The following is a 16,826-nucleotide window of genomic DNA, read 5'->3' as shown; positions in this document are numbered from 1 at the left end:
GTATGTACAAACAAGATCATATGTATACACACTCACCTTAGTTTTTACATATTTATCATTAAGATTCAATAAAGCATAAGTTGAAAATGATTAATGCATTATTCACAAATATAAAACACAGTTTGTGTCTGCACATATTGAAGGTTAGTTTCTACAAATTATTTTTTTTTTTGTTAAATTATCACCTCTCAACAGTTTTTCAACACAAAATATATAACACAAGGTTAACCAACAAATATTAACCCTAATATGTTGTTCGTTTGATTATTTGTTGTTAAACGCAAACCTATACAATGGGCTATATGTGCTCTGCTCACCGCATTATAAGCCCTCAGACTTACCAATAAGTCGCAGGCGGGCTACTCATTTGAAAACAAAAACCCTTACTTATGTTAATTATAAGATTCAATAAAACAGAGCTGGAACAGAAAGAGTCGTTTACTTTTATATAAAGGAAAGAAAGAGAACACTAAACACAAATCATTATTGTACATATGGCCTTATGATGGCGAAATGTAGGATTTGTGTGTCACAAACACACTTGTGATAATTTTTTAAAGAATTATTTGTTAAGACATTTTACCACTCTTAGTGTGATGTAAAATGACTAATTAAGTTTAAAAACAGCTCTGAAAAGAGAGTAAGTAAGTAAGACAATAAATGTATAAACTTAATCTGTAAACAAGTGCAAGAGATACGATTTCCGAGGAGGATGAAACACACTATATAAATACAAGATGTACAGAAAAAAAGGATACAAATTCAGCAATTACGAAGACGAAAGAAAACGCAATCTGTAAAGAAGAGCTGTTAATAAGGTGAAAGAAGAAAGATAACATCCACGGTGTTATAACCACCAACAGTAAATACTGAGAAAAGTACACTATATGTGTGTTAGTGTAATTTTTGTAAAGACGTTTATTTTGCGACTTCGTAGAAAACGGCCAATTTAAGATCTAAGTTATTATTAACCTATTTCGGAATAACGGATTATGGTAAAGGTCCTTACCTCGTATAATCATCTTACTCCCCACAATTCATGGTATTTCTGTTCATTTCTGTGGTATAATGTTATCTTAGAGCTATCTAAAAGTTGTTGTTATTTTTTGCGTGATCAGACTTACATGAACAAATATTTTCGATTGTTTAACATGAAGTAAATACGACAGAATAGCACAAGACTCGAAGACACTTATTGGCCAGTAATAACCCACATTTATAGTAATATATGTGTTCGGTTTGTTCAAGCCATCAGTAGATAGGATTAACTATTATAAACATCCACGTTTTGTGATATTTTGTTTGAGTGAGTTCTGCATGTTTATCGAACTAACCAACATCACAAATCATACATCTATGGCACTTATGGTTTTTGTTTTAAGTTAAGCACAAAGCTACACAATGGATTATCTCTGCTCTGCCCGCCACGGGTATCGAAACCCGGATTCTAGCGATGTAAGTCCGCAGACATACCGCTGTGCGGCACTTATGAATCTATTTTGGTGTGATAAAAGAATTCAGAAAAGTTTGTTTCAACACAACTTCTCTATTTAAGAGCACCGAATACAGCATTTGATAAAAAAGAAAAACCACGATTTTTACAAAGTACTGGACTGTTGTAGTTAGGATACAAATAAACGCGCATTCTTTCAACAAACCTACATTATTATGCCAGCTAATGTTGCGTTGCTTTGACAAAGAGGTTATTACAAATATAGACTAACCCTAAAAAAAGTCTGTACTTTGCATATAATGACGGCTTTAAATTTCTACCATTAAACAAAACAACAGACCAGGTGCCACTACAGAAGGTCACAACATTGCTACAAAAAATATAAAATACTTCAAGTAAATATATGGCTATAGTTTTATAACAAACAAGTTAATCAAAATCATTTCAGTAGTTACGTTTTTATAGTACAGAACAAACAGGTATACTAATGGGTTTATTGGCTTGGTTATAAACATACTTTGGAAAATAATAGACTAGAAAATACTTAGTTCAATAAATCTGGAAACAACAACTCTTTCTTATTCAAGCCGAATGGACAGCAGTTTTAGACGAACTGATGAACTATGTACATGACTCACTATCTTAAGTCAAGCATTTTTATAATTATCAGTAGATTCCTTGTCAATTCGGAAAATTTTTGCTTACATAATCGAAAATGAGTTTTCCATAAAAGATAATATTTTCTTGTGGAATCAGGTTACATGCAACAATCACAACCAATAATAAATTAACACTGTAATAAAAATGAACGAACGATTCTTAAGGCAGCATTTAGGCGCAAAAAGTGTTAGAGTAACTTCAAATGCAAAGTGTACATAGACGATGAAATCTATATAAAATTGCTTTTAATAATTCTAAAGTTTTTATAATAATAAATCATACTGAAACGTTCGTATACATCCTCAATAGTTTTCAAGAATTAATACTTTTCTACTTTTAATAGAACTTTTTGTTATCTGTAAATCCATAGGCCTTCTTTTAAAACAAACAAATTGTGTACATCAATAGCCACCAGATATATATATATATATTGTCCAGAACATCGCACTGGAGAGTAATTATCTTCATACTTAAAATTGTTATGTCGACTTTATATATCTAAACCACGACAGGCTTTAATTTTCTACGTTGTCCATAAGGAATCGCCGTCTACCGGTGAATTAAAATAATATCGGATATCTTAACAATGTGGCATTATGTTTCTTGTGTTTTTGAAGTCTTTTCTTCTTTTTAAACATTATAACAGCTATTTTTTTAAGTAGGAAGAAGTTTTATCAAATAAGATCAAGGACTTCATAAGTACATTTTCATTTTCTTTTCATTTGCATGTAAAACTTCAGCTATTCTTAAAACTGTGAGATATATTTTAAAACTTGCATTGACTTAAACATCTAAAGGCCAAACTAGTATTTGGCCCTTTGTTAGAGCTCCGGATTTTGGAGCTGGCGAGCCGAGTTCTAAACCGCGCGATACTACAAAGTGGCTCCCCAGTAGCACACCGGAATGTCTACGGACTTACAACGCTAGAAACCAGGTTTGAATACCAGTGGTGCGTAAAGAACAGATGATCCTTGTGTAGCTTTGTGGTTAACTTCAAACAAACAACCAAATTTAAAATGATCCCAGCACTTTAAGCTATGGGTGCATCATAAGGGTGACAGTTAATCCATTAGCGTGGATGGTAGAATATTGCTGATTGGATGCCTCCTCTCCGGTCAGTAGTTCAAAATTAGGGAAGTAGACAGCCATATTAGGTTTGCCATAAATACAAATTCTAAATATAGATGTCACTTTACGTAATATGTAAAAACAACAACACCGGAGCCTAGATTGCTGGGAGTGTTAAACAACATAGTTCAAGTTGAGTTAAACAACAACGATTTAATAATTGGATGAAACATATCATGAATACCTTGGAAGTTTCAATAAATTTATCTAGGTTTCAAATTCATTTATAATTACTTGCTCGGAATAAGTGTAATAAAATTAAAAGTTCATAACAAAAATGTCTGTCATTTACATTTTTTATGAGGTCATGAAGTTTTTGTAAAATTCGCTTTCTTTATTAGGTCTAAGTGTGCCTTTATTTGGTAGTCCATCAGATAGAAGGGATTTTCAACCGCTCAAACCCCCCTTCTTAGTCTGTAATGAACTTTACTGGTGTTATTTTAGCTCTTTACGGTTAACGACATGTGTTCTGACTATCCTTCAACTTGGTTTACCCCACATTTCACTACGCCAGAGCTGCCTTTCTTTCAATTAAGGAATTTTCTTGAAAATAAACAGAACTACAGATCAGCTAAATGTTAATAATGTTGTACCCTTCTATTTCTTCAAATCAAAGTAAGTTAGACGAAATTACTACGGTAAAAGAAGTGTAATGGCTTCGTAGTTGTTCATGTGTATCAGAAGTTAGAGAAAACTTAACAATCGAATTTGTGTTTGTAGTGCTATTGCATGCTTCAAAAACAGTTTGATATATTCAACATTATCCTGTCGTAGTTGTTCGTGTGTATCAGAAGTTAGAGAAAAACTTAACAATCGATTTTGTGTTTGTAGTGCTATTGCATGCTTCACAGCTTCAAAAACAGTTTGATATATTCAGCATTATCCTGTAGTTCCCCAATATGAGAAATAAAACCCAAATGAGCAACAGATTTGCTCTATCTATACATTTTTTTCCCGTGTATGTTTATTTTGTACAAACGCTATATCAACTAATATGTTCCCAAATTAACTGGAGGGGAACACCCATTTTTCGCACACCCTATAACCTTGATATACAGTGGTGATTAGGGTTGTTTCAATTGCTGTTTCCAGGTGATTATCTCCTCTAAAATAACAAGAATTACAGAAGAGGAAACTTAACAGGAAATCAAAGATGAAGGGCCTCACTAATTACACAACAGGACAGGGTCACCTCGAAGAAAGAGTTTAGTAACTTGAGTCACCGAGGTCGGTGACGTGCTTGGCTGAGCACATGTCAGATTTATACACACTTCTGTATATAGATATATTATAATCTTGCTGTTCATTTTTTCATTTAACTACCAGTCTCCTTAAGATACTAAAAAAAAAAACGTAAAGAGTAAAAACCTAATTCATAAGGCAATAAGATTACATTCATAAGGGCAGTTAGATGTTGTTTGTTAATACAGGGAGCGAGAACGGTTCACTGCACACACATTATTTTGCAGACAATTTTTAAAACTGGTTATGCTTAAGTACCACCATATATACATTCTGAAATTACTTACTAGGCTTATTTAAAGTTTAATAGAATGGTCTTCAGATAGCCCTGAGCATGTTTTATTTTATTTTATTTTTTTGCACATTTTCGTGCAACCAAGGTTGAATTCTGAATTCAGCTTCATATTGTGATATTTTATGTTTTCAGTCATTTTGTTCACTTCTTTATCGCGATATCTATTATGTTATTAATGAGCAAAGCTGTGATTTCTATGAGGTTTGTAAGATGCTTTGAATAGTACAGTTATTAGAGTCAAGTTTTATTATCGCGATTTATCTAAAAACTTCTTTTTGTTATGTTTTTTTGTTTTTAGCGAAAGCTGCATAATTGGCTATCTGCGCTGTGTCTGCCGCAAGGTTCGAACCATGTATTTTAGAGTTATAAACCCTGAAGCTTATCGCTGAGGTGTATTTATATATAGGATGTTTCAAAAGCTATTCCTCTCTCCAATATTTGATTTAATACAAGGCTGAAAAGTCAATGACGTGACTGAAAGTTAATCGGATATAACGCACCGTATTTTTCTCTATCAACATATGTATATATGATATATGGCACATACAGTAAATGGATATAGAAAATACGACGATTTAAACGTATTTCTATATTATTTCACGAAGTCTGGTATGTTTACCAATAAACAATTTATAACAAATATAAAGGTAATATTTTAAATGAACAATGGACCATAAGGTATAGAAACGGAGAAGAAACTGCAACGTAGAAGCGACTTAGAAAATAAGGTAAAGTAGTTAGGAGTTATTTAATGTGCGTTTTTATCCCTTTCTTTTGCACACGCAATTTGACACAATTCAGAAATTCGAAAATGCGTAAAAATTAATTCATAGATAACAATAGAATAGAATAGAGAGGACCACAATGAAATAAAACAGATAGGACAACAATGACATACAACAGACGTGATAACAATGAAATACAACAAACAGGATAACAATTAAATACAACAGACAGGATAACAATGATATACAACAAGACAGGAAACAATGAGATACAACAGACAAGATAACAATGAGATACAACAGACAGGATAACAATGAGATACAACAGACAGGACAACAACGAAATACAAAAGACAGAATAACAACGAAATACAACAGACAGGACAACAATGCGATACAACAGGCAGGACAACAACAAAATATACTTAAAGAGAGATGAAAATGAACTATATATATTAATAAGCGCGAATGTCTCTCTCTCTTTGTGAGTCTGTTCCTTGACACTTGACCACATAGCAGAAATGAGGTCACCAAAAGGTTTAGAAAACTTGAAATGTCATGCAAAGCACATGCAAGAAGCAGGAGCAATGTACTCAGTTCTGCTTTACTTAAAGTAGCTTCAACAATTTATTATTACTTTTTCACACATTGTTATTTTTATTGATTTTAATCAAAATATTTAGTTAGTTAAATAAATAATTTCAATTTTTTTGTGAAAAATCACGATTAATATGATTGATTTAATCAAAACAACTCAGGATACTTAAAGCTATTTTCATCTGAGTAACGCCGGGTACTCTACTAGTTTAATATAGAAACAGTGTAGTAACATAACTATATTTTCGCAAAGGCAAATTTTTGAATCAAGGTAAAATTTTCTGCAAAGATTACTATGCGAAGAAACTCAGATATCAGCCTCCATATTTAAACCAGCTTGCTTAGCATTTCAATTTGATAATGATGTTGATATTGTTGTATCCAACCAATAGTGATGATAACGTCATTATAATTAATTTCATTCCAACTCCAAGAATAAGACATTGTATACGACTCACTGTGAAGGTTACAGTTGATAATTCTTAGTAACTTCCACATTTTTTTTTTGTAATAACAGTTGATCCGACTTTCAGTTCCTGGAGGACATCATCATCAACATTTCTTTACTGAACTGATAAAAATTTCTATTGACCACAGTTTTTGAAGTAGGACCTTTAAGCTGCGTTTCTAAACCATTACAAGACTCTTTCTTATCAGTTTCCTACAGGCTAAGGAGGTGTTCATTCACGATACATTGAAAGGTTTTCTGAGTACAAGAAAACAGTTTGCTTATCACGTGAATCTGGCTAGATAGACCAACATCAATATTTCATTACAAACATGTTTAGAATTATCCTAAGCACGTGTATATAGGAAATTATTTGTTGGTGGTCTACAGAGTCAAGCTTATTTTTGTCCACTTCTGTAATTCAGTTTGCTGTAGATTTTATTTTTAAACGGTGTTTTTTCCTTATAATCATTTTACACAATACTTTCCTGATAATTCTACTGATCTAAAGCAAGCACTTTCATACATATCTTTATGTTAGCATATACTCAACTACTGAATAATACACCAACTGCAATCAACCTACTAGACTCGAACTAGAGGTTTTCTAATTTCCTTAAACCACATGTTGAAATATTACATCTACATTGTTTCATACACTTTCAAGTTCAGAAAGAGTTTATTTATCACAAAGCTCTGTCTCATTTAATCGAAAAGAAGAACAATATTTTATAGTAAAATGTAACAAAGTTAGTTTAACTCTAAAGCTTGAAAATGTTTTGTAGCATAAACATAAGTGACTATACAAAACTGCCCAGGTGTCAAAAAAGGAGATTTCCGACTAATACTTAAGTATAATTGAAGTTGATTTGAGTTCACAAGTTTTAAAAGAGCTCTTTATCAGGTGAAATGTCTAACACACCTGGCAGTGACAGGTGATATCTAGAAACAATTAGAATAAAGTTACAGAGATAAAAAAAATATATATATATTTCACCAGTGTCCTTTTCTTTGAACTTGGCTGAAGGTTTTAAATAAAAACCATGAACGAAAAGACATCACAAACAAATAAACATAATAATGGTTGCTCAGCTTGTTTTAAGATCCACAATAACTTTGGAGCATAAAGATTGTGGATGGCCAGAAACTCAGACACGCCAAACATTATACTACAAACCCAGTTACTTGTCAACTTGGAAACGTTTCGAATAACTTGTAGCAGATTATCTGAAGGTTATATACACCATACATATTAGAGACGGTTATGTACGTTATATTAAAACGATTTTGAATAGGTACATCAATAAGTCACGTGACAACCACACCCAATATAAAGTCGCGGTGAAACAGATTGTATCAGAACTACATTTTGACACTGTTTGGCGTTGCGTAAGTATAGGATGATACATAGCAAAATAATTGTGCTGGGGAAAGGTATGTAATAGCTCTTCCCGACGCAAAGTATACATACACTCAGATCATAAAGATCTTTTCTGATCTGAGATTCAGAATTTCCAAGACGGAGGTATCCCTTGTACCTAGTGGCATTGGAAAACAAACACGGACACCCGCAGAAAGGGGCAAGAGGAGTAATTTGACCCCTTTCATTTCACAAAAAAATAGCACGTACTCTGATGTAAACATAACATTGTAGGTAAACTAAGTATTTTTAGTAATTTTTATTAAAACTGTAAATTTGTTTTATGTTTAAGCACACATAACACATATTATTTTAGTCTGTTGACTTACACTGTAAAAGCTGATCCTCTACATACATATTTTGCCCCCCCCCCACTTCGAAAATCTTTCTGTTGGCGCCCATGAAAACAAAGGAATATCAATCAACTTTGGAACCAGGACAATCCAGAAGGAGACCTAGAATAAGGCACACTCCCATTAATGTGCGGCGTCTTGTCACAGGTTCAGTAGCAAAAGCCGTTCACATGTCCCAGACAGTATAATCAAGAAGGATCTCCGTCTGGAAAAGTGACACAGGTCGCGTATACAAGTTGCTTTCATGAAATATCCGTTAAACCGTAGCATACCTCAAACAGCCGGAGAATAAAACTGGTATTCGTGCTATTCTATATAAAGACATAACGGCCAAGTCGTCGGACGCAGTGCCTATATCCGACTGTTTAATTGTCGTCCTTGTGCACTAGATGGATTATAGAAAGACAACAGAAGAAGTGGTTTGCTTTAGACACGAAAGCCTTACGATGAAGCCTTTTGCATTACAACTACCAGGGGTATTGCCAAAATGCACGGTCGTCAGACAGACATGGTAAGATGTGGCGACATAGACTGTAACGGCTTGGTTTGGCTCCAAAGTCGTTTTAATATAACAAACTCAACTTGTGTTATTTAGTTACTAACTTACAAAATAATGGATTTGGAACATTTACGTTGGCTAATCAGAGAATGGCGCAAAGTAAACACGATGTTATTAACACGCTTTCTCCTTAAGTTGACAACAATATTTAGAGTAGGTAAAATGAGGGTTACACAGCCAAGCACGTTACTCATTCCTTAGTCTGAAATCAGTTTTGGATTAGTAGAAAGTTACCTAAGGTAAACATGACCCTATTAGCTCAGTCATTAATGAACCTGGTCACAGCTTTAGAACAGTTGATGATCAGAACATTACACAGAAAGGCAGAAAAGGCTTTAAAGTTGGCTTTGCCTTTAGGTCTCTGATTATTTGTTCATTATATAAGTAGTACGATCGTTACTTGTCATGGAGAAGCTATATTTGGATCTTATATTAGTAACAAAAATGTATTTTCTATTAAGCAAAAACAAAAACATGACTTATGAGTATAACAGCACAATAAAACAACGTTACGTAATCGTTGGAAATGCTAAAGTTCTGTATGCTAATTTAAAGAAAACACACTGTACCCGAAGGTCATAATAATCTCCTTACATATTCACACAGGAAGTTCACTTAACACAACAACACTATTAATGTACAACACGCATACGGAGACTTCCGGAGGCGGTTTGGTTTACATATAAATTTAAACAGGTTTCTACAAGTATCAAGTCAAACGCAGGTGTGACAGCTGTAACGTCGTGAACAAATCATGTATGATATACATTTTCATTTGAGCAATATTGTGAGAGATTTTCACTTGTCTCCAATACTTTTGTTCCTAGATATACAATTCATAAACGTGTGTTTACTAATAAAATATTTTACGAGTGGTGTTTAGGATACAGAACATAATGAGATTATATCCACTATGCTTGAAAATGCGTAGGATAAATAAATAAATATAGGTGTTTCAGCCAAACAAACACACACACGTGCATATGCCGATGACTAAGTGCAGAATTCAATATTTATGTAATGTTTTGTTTGTTTTGAATTTCGCGCAAAGCTACACGAGGGCTATCTGCGCTAGCCGCCCCTAATTTAGCAGTGTAAGACTAGAGGGAAGACAGCTAGTCATCACCACCCACCGCTAACTCTCGGGCTACTCTTTTACTAACGAATAGTGGGATTGAGCGTTACATTATAACGCCCCCACGGCTGAAAGGGCGAGCATGTTTGGTGGGACGGGGATTCGAACCCGCGACCTTTAGTTTGCGAGTCGAGTGCCCTAACCATTGGCCATGCCGGGCCCTTTTTATGCAATGTATGCAAATGTTGTGTTATGTTTCTTTGCTACTCTACCAACTTAGAAACTTCAATCGTTACTATGTCATCTGCTGCATGAGGAAGTTAGTAATTTTTATATACAATTATGTTATTCCCACATCTCATTTAGTTCTCATGTTGCACAGGAAACATATGAATATACAACGACTGGTGGGAAACTAATAGCACACCACGCGCTTTATATGGAAAATACCTTAAGATTTAAGTTGGAAAAACCAGTAATGAAGACATGCGACAAAAATAAATAAAAATATAATCGAAACGTCGCCACCGTTAGCTCTATAGAGCTATGTATACGTTGATCATATATAATTATAAAATCATATTTAGTTAAAACAATATATTAAATATAGGTCGTTGATTTTTTTCGTACTTGGAACCCCCTTCGATATAGTAAACCCATTATACCTAGAAATATATAAACAAACTTTTACATGCACACATATGTATATTGTGCAGTCAATTATATTTCAAATAAACCGCTACTTTCACACTTTACAAACAAACAAAGCACTTTACACACGGTTAACTATCCGTCTTTACAAACAAACCAGCACTTTACACACGGTTAACTATCCGTCTTTACAAACAAACCAGCACTTTACACACGGTAAACTATCCGTCTTTACAAACAAACCAGCACTTTACACACGGTAAACTATCCGTCTTTACAAACAAACCAGCACTTTACACACGGTAAACTATACGTCTTTACAAACAAACCTGCACTTTATACACGGTAAGCCCTTTTTCTTTACAAACAAACCTGCACTTCATACACGGTAAGCCCTTTTTTCTTTACAAACAAACCTGCTCTTCACACACGATAAGCCCTCTATATTTACAAACAAACCTGCACTTTACACACGGTAAACGCTCTGTCTTTACAAACAAACCTGTATTTTCGAATGTCTTTACAAATAAACCTGCACTTCATACACGGTAAGCCCTTTTTTCTTTACAAACAAACCTGCTCTTCACACACGATAAGCCCTCTATATTTACAAACAAACCTGCACTTTACACACGGTAAACGCTCTGTTTTTACAAACAAACCTGTATTTTCGAATGTCTTTACAAATAAACGTGCTCGTTCCATAATGTGGTCCCAATGACACTGTAAACGAACATATATTTTTTATAAAGAGAACTCAGTGTTTTATAAACGAAATCGCATGTTACATTCTATCAGAAAATTATCTAAAATGAAACAATGTTATAATTGTAACACAACTGTATTTTGATACGCTTGCGAAGTCTTCGGTAAGCACTTTGGGTTCATATGAAATCAAACTGGTTGCTATTGGTATAAAGCTAACTGCTGTACGGCTGCGTGACAGCTGTTCATAATAAGAATCGGCCACGTTATATTCTCTTGTGTCTTTGATCATGAGTAAGATCATAAGTGATATTCGTCTGTTTATGAAGACAGCTGTTCTCTGTGAAAAGTACGTTTGTCAATATGGTGCAGAAACTATAGCTTTTATTAACAAACCTGTAATTTGCATTCGGTAAAGTTCGATATTTTTACAATCAAATTGGGCATGGGTTATACCTGTAGTAGAGAGCTCTGAAATTTAGAGCTGACAAACCAAGTACGAATATGTGATACCACAGAATATTCCCCGCACTTTGAGCTATGGATGTGTTAAAAGGGTGACAGTTAATCCCTTGGGGTTCATGGTTCGTGGTAGGGTGCTGCCGACTCGCCACTTTCCTTCTGGTCTGGTTAGTAGTTTTGCTATGAAACACAGATACAAACAAATCTGTGCCTTTCACATCTCGCATCTAATGTCTTTTTAAATAAAATCGTTCTTTTGTATATCACGACCAGAATTTTTATAAAAAATCTGATATTAAACACAAATAATCATCTATCTTTATGAATAAAACCACATTTCTTTTAATGTGAAAAAAAAAATCTTTTTTAAACCAAGTCTGCACCATTTCACACTAAAAGTCGATTTTTCTTTACCAAATTCTGAAAACAATGACATTCGTAGCAATATATTCACCTTTCAATCAGTGGCCCCCCTGGTGGTTCAGCGGTAAGCCTGAGAGCTTATAATGCTAAAAATCCGATGGTCAGAGCACAGACAGTCCATTGTGTAGGTTGGAGTTTAACAACAAACAAATCTATGCAGTGAATATTTATCCAAGTTTACACATTAAATTATTATGTTAAACGTATTACATCAAAGTAGTTTTATTATAGTGACAAAAAACAGGTGTCATTACTAGGCTAGTATAAAAGACTGTTTTAGTTTCGTTGAATAGGTGCTTAATGTCCCATCGCAGAAATTGAACTCCATATGTTAAAAGCATTCAATCTCAATGCTGAGCCATCAAGGGGCAGTACTTAAATTACATACAACAGTTATCTGCTTGTCTATGTATCTTACTATTCTTCTCATGTTTTTATGACATTCTTTAATTGGTTGCGCTGTTCTGTAATTTGAAATTTTCGATTATAGCACTATTAAATAGACAATTTCTGCCCTTGCCATTGCGCTATATAACTACGCATTGAAACAAATGGGGTTAGAATAGTACATTAGTGATTAGAATTAAATTTCATCATAAGCTACAACACTGGTATTTGTTGGAAGTACAGGGCACTTAATAATTTAACGGAAAAAAGGGCTGAAACTAAGACACCCTCTAGAGTCAAGTATAAAACACCACACCTTGCCTTGTTAGGCCTAGCTCTATTCCTGTTGGGCTTTAACTGATTTAGTTCGAACTCAGAGTCTCAGGGTGAAACAAGCCACGCCAAATCCGGTTCAAACACAAAGCTTGTGTTTTGGGTCAATTGTTTGGAGACTTTCTCTGCATGCACAAACACACACATTTATACATACATCTGGTCACGATGTTAATTCGTTATAAACATAGATTTTGAAACAGTGGATTCCAAGCCAACTGGTTCTACAGTGTGAATTGAGTAATACTTGCGATTAATATACGAGACACTGGAAAATCGTGAATTTTTCACGAATATTTCGAATAATGTTCATTGTTGTTGTGTAATGCTAACGTATTTAAAGTTACTGAATTATAATCAATTCAACTAGTTTTATTCTCACTAAGTACTAATTGTATGTCTGCGTGATTATAGGCTTTTCAATGAATTTTATGCCAGACTTAAACATAAATGAATTTCGGAGGGTAACGTGGAACTTCTAAATTAAAATCGTGTAAGTGACTTGCGATGGATTAGACGTGGCGCTGTGCATGCTATCTTTGATTGATAATGTGCATGTGACTCCTAAATGGGTTTGAGAAACTGATTATGATTTTCAATTATTTTCATGTACGATTATGTAGTTTATTCTTTGAAACTTTCTATGAGAGATCCAAATAGTTATGTTAATAAATGTTTATATAATTACCAATTAGTCATACTTGTAACAGTGTACATTATTTTCCAATTACACATATACAACATTAAAAATGAAACTCTGTACGCGATTTCCAGTTATAGCAGGTATATATGTATAAATTTACGAACGTATAAGATCCAAATAGTTTCACGTTACATTGAATATGATATGTTAGATGTCTCTGTCTGGAGATGATCCCCAGTCCGGTTACATCTATATATAGAACTCTATGTATGGTTTTTTCATTAGCTATATGTACACTTACCTGCTTGCCAACCTACCTTGAATCCAAACTTACTATTCATTTGCCCATCAACCTATTTAATTCCAAATCCTACTCACTTTATTTGCATATTAACCCGAATTTAATTACCTATACATATATGTCTGTTTTCTTTGCAATTTATTTATATATATTATCCTATTTACTCACCTTTCCAATATAACCATCAGTGCAGGATGTTTTGCTCAACCTGTAAAATAGAAGAGATACTTATTAACATGATATATTTATGATTCGGTGATTCTAAAACGCCACGAAGAACTAGTGCATAAACAGATATGTAAATTAGTAACTTATTTGGAAAGGAAATGCACGAATGTTAGACCATTCAATCTTATTATAAGTTTTATCATAAATCGATAAAATGAAGCTGTAAGTTTATGAAACTTTTACGCCTACAATCAACGACTGACAGAAATACAACGCATCCATGTTATTGACTTAAACGGAAACACTCATACGTCTTCAGCGAAGAAACAAATCAAAAACTTCAGGGGTCTCTAAATTGTGGATGTTAGAAAAATTTTATTTAGCCGAGTTTCAGCGCAATACAAAATTATCATCAAGATAAAACATATGTCGTTCACATACAATAGTGTTACTAAAGTGTTTTTTTTATAACAGTATACTAAGAGATGTCTGTTTCTTTCCAAACTGACCCTTCCGTATATACAGGATGGTCCAAAATTATCTTTCCTCTTTTAAAGTTTAATAATTAACTAACTAAGGAATACTACCATGAGGTTTTCAACATCTTGTAGCCTAACTCAAACAGTTGTTATTGACATGTCAGTAGACTTCTACGGGTGCTTCATTAGTAGATCTCAGCACGTTTAAGCGATATTAGATTTCACTCCACCTTCGCTGCAACATTTTCACAATTACAGTGGTGATGGTGTGCGTTATCCTAGTCTTTAGCTCCGTGATGTTTGCTATAGGTGTGCGATACACGATATCCTTAACATAACCCCATACCTGTATTCTGTATAACCGTTAACAAGTAAAGAAAACACTTTTCAAAAAATGGAGTAAATGTAGGGATGGCTAATATCAATCCTTCAAAAACAATGCAAATAAGATACAAGGGATGGCAGTACATCATCCCTACATAATAGCACAGGCATACAGTGTAATGGAATGTTAACAGACAAAAATAGGATACATCAAATACAAATGTGATTGAATAGTTATATATATATTGCTATATGTTAATTCTTCCCTGTGTTATTATGTAGGGTGATCCAAATGCCATCCCTTCTATCTTGTTTGTATTGTTTGAGGGATTGATATTAGCCATCCCTACATTTACTTCCTTTTTTGAAAAAAAAATATATTTGTTTGCTTGTTTTTTAATGCAGTGTTTCAATAGACATAGGAAGGTTGTATTTATAACAAATGCGGTTTTAAAAATTCTGCGCGAAAAGCTGTATAGCTGGTCCAAAAGAATAATTTTTATACATTAAAAAGTCTAAAGTCGCATATGTGTGTTCTACTTATAAAAACATGGAAAATCGAAAGGTTTTTGATATGTGGTAAATCAGATAACTTGAACCCCTACCGGATATTTTTTTAAATGACATTATAGAAAAAAATAATTTACAAATTATCAGGCACTGATGCATTTATAAATATAACGGTCAATAAAACACCGCACCCGATATTTTAATTTGTGTGATATTTCTCAGGATTGCAGGTAGTACGATACTTCTTGAAATACGACGAATGTGTATAAATTAAAAAAAATAATACATACACAAGCGCCATGACAACCCTAAGACTCAAACTCACAAAAGTTTGACAACTTTTAACACAATTAAGCGCTATGACAACCATAAGACTCAAACTCACAAAAGTTTGAAACTGTTAACACAATGCAGCTTTATTAAAAACTGTCCAGAGTATCTCAAAAGAACAGAGAAAATAAATTAAAAAAAGGAGTTCATTCTACAATCTAATCGACTTGATATATAGCAATAGAAGTGTTACAGTATTCACACACGAAAAATAAGGAAATAAGTAGATTTTAACGTCGATTAGCAGTGAAAGCGCTGTTGATATACTGTACAACATAATATTAAGTATGCATACATTCAAGTTCTGAATAAACTCTGCACGAAGAAAAAACAAACAATTTATTTTATTATAACAACATACTATAATGGTGCACAATATATACATAGAAATTAAAATTGTGAACGGTCGTACAAGAAAATATGTTGAATGGAGAACATTATCATGAATTGAAGATAGAAAAATAATCTTATAGAAAACAACTACAGAGTTGCATAGGGGCCGTTAACAAATTCCCCTTCATTCAACTGTGACACACACTATGAAATATTACCATGAGTCACGAAAGAAATAGCCACCGACAAAAGTTAGTAAATTCAAACATCTTAGCTGGTGCATCACGTGTCGTCAAGGATGTTCTGTTCCTAAGTGCGTATTAAATACGTGCATGTATGTACTTAAGCTCACAAACACACACTATGAATAGGGATATAAAAGTGGTAAAGTCACAGAAATTCACTTTAACGAAATTAAACATAATTTCAGTCAACGGAAGATAGTCTACTGGAGGACAAGTAAGAGTAGATTTGTTTGTTATGAATTTCGCGCAAAGCTACACGAGGACAATCTACGCTAGCCGTCCCTAATTTAGCAGTGTAAGACTAGAGGGAAGGCAGCTAGTCATCACCACCCACCGCCAACTCTTGGGCTACTCTTTTACCAACGAATAGTTGGATTGAACGTAACTTTATAATGCCCCCCCCCCCCTGGCTGAAAGGGCGAGTATGTTGGTTGGGACGGAGATTCGAACCCACGACCCGAAGATTGCGAGACGAACGCCCTAACCACCTGGCCATGCCTGGCCAGTAAGAGTAGAAACACTGAAGTCGAAAAGAATTCAAAGAACGAAGTACTACATAAAGAGCCACCGAAAACTT

The 16,826-nt window shown here is 34.0% G+C and overlaps 1 long non-coding RNA gene across 1 annotated transcript in view; it reads right to left on the bottom strand.

Annotated features, from left to right (window-relative positions):
* Positions 1–14,070, bottom strand: part of LOC111085013 — an 83,659-nt gene extending 69,589 nt beyond the window's left edge. Inside the window, exon 1 of the long non-coding RNA XR_002609875.1 lies at positions 14,029–14,070. This is a non-coding gene — a long non-coding RNA (uncharacterized LOC111085013). The remainder of the gene's footprint in view (positions 1–14,028) is intronic.
* Positions 14,071–16,826: the final 2,756 nt, after the last annotated feature.

Source organism: Limulus polyphemus, unplaced genomic scaffold (assembly GCF_000517525.1).
Source record: "Limulus polyphemus unplaced genomic scaffold, Limulus_polyphemus-2.1.2 Scaffold201, whole genome shotgun sequence".
In the NCBI taxonomy this organism is placed as follows: Eukaryota; Metazoa; Arthropoda; class Merostomata; order Xiphosura; family Limulidae; genus Limulus; species Limulus polyphemus.
This window is presented reverse-complemented; position numbering and strand designations above follow the sequence as displayed.